Source organism: Musca domestica, unplaced genomic scaffold (assembly GCF_030504385.1).
Source record: "Musca domestica strain aabys unplaced genomic scaffold, Musca_domestica.polishedcontigs.V.1.1 9, whole genome shotgun sequence".
Lineage (NCBI taxonomy): Eukaryota > Metazoa > Arthropoda > Insecta > Diptera > Muscidae > Musca > Musca domestica.
The window spans coordinates 11,061,384-11,068,621 of record NW_026712435.1 but is presented as its reverse complement, the minus strand read 5'-3'; positions in this window follow the sequence as shown (position 1 = coordinate 11,068,621).

The window sequence follows — 7,238 nt, the reverse complement described above, 5'->3', positions numbered from 1 at the left end:
CTAAAAAATAATGTTACTCTTTCTATTCTTTAAAATCCGCCGTTCTTCCTATTGACATTTGCATTGTATTTAGTGTATATACAACAGTTTTTATGTAAATTAAGTTAAATGTAAATAAATTTCCATATCAATTTATTTTAATGAGGTTCTATTTGAAATACATTATTAATTTATCACCGCCATTGATGCGATATTTTTTATGAAACTCGATACTTGGCAATAATTATTTGTAAACAGGCTTAATTGGTATCAATTACCGGCTGATAGAGGAGAAACTGGGGATATTTTATGCAGTATTTAGTACACCGTAGGCTACATTTAACACTTAATTTATTTGCTTTAGATTATATTTTAATGAAAACGGTTGAGTTTCTTATTTCACATAAAATATTCCGAATGTGGTGGCTAGATGATTTTATACAATGCGTGTTGTTTCAGGACATTTGAAATCTGTTTAGCGATATCGGTCTTCCAATATAATCCAAACTGTGGATCGAATTTGTCTTAATATATGCATTAGATTTAAAAGTGTGATAGCGGAAGTTCATTTGTTTTTAAAGGTAAAAGTTTTTAAAGATTTGTGATAATATATATACTATTTTCCAAGATATAGGTCGACCGATATTGCATGACTTTTGAGGGGCACATTCCTTCCTTCTCATTTTCGAAATGAGAACCCAGACCATTCGGTTGGAAATTGAAAATCAGTAAAAATATAAATCAAGAGGTACCACCATACCAAACTCTGAACTCCTACTGAAAATAGTCTAATAGTAGAGTGAACAATTCAACATTTCAGACCATTCGATTGGAATATGATGCACAAAATTTGGAATATAAAAGTTATAGTGCGCACCAGACTCCTGAAATAGTTTTTTTTTTTTTCAAAGAGACCCAGAGTGTAAAACCCCAATAGGCACATTTTGGCCATATCAATAAATATACATCATCGACAGCCATGTGACCGAGGGTATAACAAGGAACCGTATTCCTACTTGTAGATTCTAAAGCACCATTCCGCAATGAGTCAAGAAAACTCATGCTCTGTTTATGTCATAATAAAGTCCTTAATAATAAAACACATTATCACCCAAATGGCCATCACGAGCACTCTTACAAAAAGAATCATACACTTTTCATTAAAGTTTGCATAACCAAAACGTGAAGTGGCTGACCCATATCTCCGTTAGCTTTTACGAATTTCATCTTTGACGCTGAGTTGTTGTCGTAGACACTTTTAATGCGGTCCAAATAAATCGCAAGGAGTTAATTCTCAAGTCCTCGGTGGCCAATTGTGATCCCCTCGCCGAGAGATAGCTCAGTCTAGAAGCTTTTGTTGCACAGATCCAACTCCGGGCACAAGAAATCGTAAATCATCTTTCTATAGCGCATTCCATTCATCGTCACTGTTAATCCATTCTCATTTTCGAAAATGACCTGACCGGACCATAAACCGCACTAGCATCAGTTAAGGATGGAGAGACTTCATCTAGAGCCCCGTATTAAAAACACAAAAAAAGTATGAAATTGCAAATAAAACAAGTAAAAAAGTAGTAAGTTCGGCCGGGCCGAACTTTGAATACCCTCCACCATTTGGAACAAATTAGAAAATTTTCAAAAAAAAAGAAAATAATAAGTCCATTAAAAATTCTATTAAAATCTTTAAAATACCTAACATCGGAAGGTGCCTACATATGGGGGATATACGATATTGTGGACATATATAGACAAAGCTATGTCTGGAGCACTCAGAAAGAACTCCTTGTGTAGAATTTCAGACAATTCCGTTGAAAAATTTGGCTAAAATCATCAAAATACCGTTTATCGAAGGGTACGAAGGTACGATATCGTAGACCTATATAGATAATTCTCTTCCAGGGATAAAGTACTGACAATGAACTCCTTGTGTGAATTTTCAGACCTTTACATTGGAAAATGTGGCTAAAATCAAATGCTGAATATATGGGGGGAACCGTTATATGGGGGATATACGATATTGTGGACCTATATAGACAATTCCTTTTCAGGGGGTAAAGTGCTCACAAAGAACCCCTTGTGTAGAACTTTAGACAATTCCGTTAAAAAATGTGGCTAAAATCATAAAAATACCGAATATCGGGGGTACCGTTATATAGGGGCTATACGATGTATATAGATAGTACTCTTTCAAGGGATAAAGTGCTCACAAGGGACTCCTTGTGTGGAATTTCAGACAATTCCATTGAAAAATGTGGCTAAAATCATCACAATATCGAATATCGGGTGGTACCGTTATATGGGGGCTATACGATATCGTGGACCGATATGGGGCTATCCATCTTCGAACCTGCCTGCAGACAAAAAAGAGATCTGTGCAAAATTTTAGCCTCCTATCTTATTTTGTTTTGACTGTAGCGTGATTACATCAGACGGACGGGCGGACAGGGCTAAATCGTCTTAGAATTTTACGCTGTTCAAGAATATATATACTTTGTTGGGTCTACAATGATTATTTCGATGAGTTACAAACGGAATGACGAACTTAATATACATACTATGTATGGTGGAGGGTATAACAAAAAGCAGACCTCCTAAAACCTTGCTCAAATATGTACAAAGAGTGAAACTCGCTCGAATTCCAGAAATATCTCCTATTGGTTTATTTCAAGCCCTAAAGATTTTTATTCTGACCCTAACCCTGACTCAATGCAAAATTTCGTAATTGTGACCCGAATCGTGATTACAAATAAAAATGGACAGACGGAAACACATAGCTAAATCCACTCAGTTCGGCAAGATAGGTAGATACATATGTAAAATCGTGGGTCCAGAACCAATATTTCGTGGTTTGTGGCATCACCTAATCTTTGGCGGATTAGGTTGTTATTTCCCCCATCCCCAATTACACCTGTATTTAAAATGGAAAATTAATAAAGTCTTTGGACATACCCACCACCATTTTTATGGGGGTTATGTCCGCTACTGTGTGGGGTTTATGACAGTTTTTTTTTCTTGGACATAATCCCCATTCCATTATGGGGTTTCGGTCATAATTCCCAAAAATTTGCGGACATAGGCGTGCGAAAAAATTTAGATTTTCTTCTCTGGGTATGTGCTGCGCCCACATTTCTTGATTTTTGAAAGTAGACTGCCTTTGGCCGGGGCTTGAGATTTTCTCCTCCTCCTCTAGTCCACACAGCAAACGGTCATACTCCACATTAGGATTGTGTCCGTTTTGGAAGCGGACATAATACCCACATTATTATGGGGGTTATGACCAAAAACAAACCGGACATAATCACTATTGCAATTATGGGGGGTTATGTCCGGGCACCTCCAAAACCAACGGGCGCATTCATTTTTAAAAAATAACCAAATTTTCTTTTTGGAAATCTTAACAAATTTTTGACTTAGGGCAATAGGTGAAATATGCTTTTACTCCCAGATGAAAAAAGTAAATGAACTGAAATAACAACATGCTTGTCTGGATAGCAATTGCTTATCTGCCTTAAACAAAAGTTCAGTGAACAGCCTATTAATATTGGGTCCTCTTCCATTGTTGACGGTGATATCTTACAGTAAAAATACTTCTAAATGCCGTAAAGTCAATGGAACTAGTTTCCTGCTTTAATCAAGCTAGACTCCAAATGTCCCGAAATGGATTTGGTCCAAAGAGATCTAGGTTCTAAGACCATTATTTCGATCACCCCTTTGTAACCTTTCTCATGGCGGAAGGTATTCAAATTTCAGCTCGGCTCGTTTACTGCTGTTTTACTTGTTTATTGGTACGACTTAGCACGTTTGTGATTCCACGCAGTTCCGCGAATAGATGTCCTGTAGCACAAAGTACAATTTGTAAGAGTTAATATAAATCAAGGCGTTTGATGAGCGCCATCTAAAAATAGTAGAACACATTATACAATATTGCATGTATCCGGTTTCTAGCAATGATATCATTGCCAAACACTGTAGGTTTGTGTCTTCGATAGCTTTAAAGATACACAAAATATTTTATTCGATGAAAAATTTCATAGTCAACATTTATCAATAGATGGCCGTGTCGTGACTCATGTGCAACGATTGGTCGAATATTCAATATTCAAATATTTTACTACCCTCCACCATATGGAGGGTATATTAAGTTTGTCATTCCGTTTGTAACACCTCGAAATGTGTATTTTAGATCCCACAAACTGTATATATTCTTGATCAGCATAAAATTTTATGTCGACTTAGCGTTGTCCGTCCGTCTGTGGAAATTACTCTAGCTTCCGAACGAATTGAAATAGGTTGATTAAATTTTACTCAAATATGACTGTTCCTGCTCATATTCGATATTTTGATGGTTTTAGCGACATTATTCATCGGAATTGTTTCAAATTTCGTATTTGAAGCTCGTAATATTCAATACAACCTGTGACAGAAAATTACCTAAGCAGGTCCAGGTCTACGTGTAGCCCTCATTTATCGGTACCCGCCGGTATTCGGTATTTTGATGATATTAGCTAAATTATTTACATGAATCATTTAAAATTTCGTATTTGAAGATCCTTATGGATACTACAACCTATGAGAGAAAATTGTTTATGCAGGTTCACGTCTTCGTATAGCCCAAATATAATGGTACCTTCATTCGGTATATTTTTTTTTTTTTGTATAAGCGACATTATTCACCGGAATTACTTCAAATTTCTTTAATTTCTTTATTTAAATATCGCAATGTGTTTTACAGCCTATGACTTCGGAATCGGTACTATAACCTGTAACAAAAAATTACTTATGAAGCACCACATATTCGTGTAGCCCCCATATAAGGGTTTTCATTTTCTACAAAAATTTTTAAAAAGATCCTTCAAAATGGTGAAGGTTATTTAAAATTCTTCCCGGTCGAACTTGAGAAATTTTTGCTGCAGTGTTAAAAATGCCGAAGAAGGCATAGTTATTTGTTACCTAAAACTATAAAGGGATATATCACCTATTAAACAACACAAATTTGAGTGCATATCAAGATTTCAACGGACAGTTGGATGTCGTTAATTTAACTAAGATTTTATCCTAATAAAAAAATATGAGTTTACCGATTAGTATTTGGAGATGTTGAAAGCAATGTTTGCATCTTCAAATGATTTTGCAGTTTTTTGTCATTAGTGTAAAAAAATCACGCTTTTGTAAAGCCTTCCAACCATGGTAAAATACTTTTCAAGGTAGGGCATATAAATCACCTGAATACAACCCGACATACCAAAATAGCTTGAGAATAATGTTACAATAAGCTTATGAACATAAGCCTTAAGCTTGAGATAACATTGAAAAATGTTTGTGTAACAAGTATAGAATTATCGAAATTGAACCCTTATTCATCTTCTTCTTCTATATGTATAAAAATCAATTGTTGTTCGTTTGTAATGGAATCAGTTAAGAACGGCTAGACCGATTTGCATAATTTTTAGTACAAACGTTCGTCATACCCCATGTTAGGTTTTTGAAGAAAAAAATACTCCCACTATTCTGAAATCCTTATATTTGCCAAAATAATGGAGATATCGTGTTGAAAATTATTACTCGAGATACTGTTGACTTCCCATCCAACCCTAAATATTTATTTGGGGGCTGAGGAACTAACCACGCCTACTTTTTAGTCTAAATATATCATTATGTATAAAAGAAAGTTGTGTTAGTTACTACGCTTATGACTCAAGAACGGCAAATTCGGAATTGTCTATTGACAGAAAAGAATAAAATCCAAAAAAAAAAAAAATCCGTAAAAATGTGAAATTTTAAAATTTTCATTTTGACTTTTGAAATGTACAATAGTAATGTTTTATATTGCATGATTTTTTTCTCCATTTTGACTTGCTATTTTCGAATGTACATTTGTAGTTTTTTTATACCCTACACCACAAGGTGGTCAGGGAAACGAGATAGACCCATAGTTCCTTTTGATGATCTGCATAGAATCACATTCTGAGCCGATTTATGCATGTCCGTCCGTCTGTCCATGTATTTTTGTAAACAAAGTACAGGTCGCATTTATTGCCCGATGAAATTTTTCAGAGATCTTTTGTTTGGCCCAAGGACGAACCCTATTGAAATTGGAAATAATCAGTCAAAATTTAGATATAGCTCCCATATATATCTTCGTCCGATTTGCCTTTTATTGTGCACCAAACGTGTAATATCAGGCCGAATTGTATGGAATTTTTTGTTATTTTTGTCCACCGCCGTAATATGCACTCTGTAACAACAATATTTGGGGAAATATATCAAATACAGCTCAGAAATATCTTTGCCAAATTTTATCGAGATCGGTTCAGATTTGGATATAGCTCCCATATATATCTTTATCCGATTTCAAATTAATTGAGCACCAAATGGGCAATACAATTCCGAATACAAATGCTTCGACATATTTAGTCCTTTACCTTTAAATTATAATCATAGCGTGTATGATTGAATTCTCCCATAAAAACTTTTAATTGTTATGTGGAGCTCTACTAAATTAGCAAAGTGGTGTAGGGTATCATAAAGTCGGCCCCGCCCGACTTTAAGACTTTCTTTACTGGTTTTTCTAATTCTAATATGAGTGGTCTTTTTGGGGAGTATGAACCGACAACGGACAAAACTGTTACTAATAGATTTGATGTAATTATTGGGCAAATGGAATTATACGAACTGATATTTCAGAAGATAATAAGCTATGAGCCAAACAATTAATATTTTAAATACTTTTTACAATCGCTAAAAAATCACGAAAAATCATTGCAAAAATTATAAAATTGGTGGAAAATTTGAAAAATTAATGGAATCTCGTAATTCAAAATAATAGAAAATTCTATTAAAAAATCAGCGAACAATTTGAAGATTTTTTTTCAATTTGCTTTTCTTTTTCTGCCTTCTTTCACTTGATTCATCTAAAATCCTTATATTTTCCAAAAAATGAAAATATCGGTTTGAAAATTATTACACGAGATACTGTTGATTTTCCACACAACACTAAGTATTTATTTGGGGGCTGAACGGACCACGCCTACTTTTTAATCTATATACTCAATTGTTGTTCGTTTGTAATTGAATCAGTCGAGAAAGGCTGGACCAATTTGGATAAATTTTGTTTTAATATTCGTCCTACCCCGAGTTTTTTTTTATGCAAATCCTAATATTTGCCAAAATAATGAAGATATCTGTTCCATAGTTAGTATATGACGTACTCTCGACTCTCCCTCCAACCCTAGGTCTCTGCTTGGGTCAGAGGAACTGGC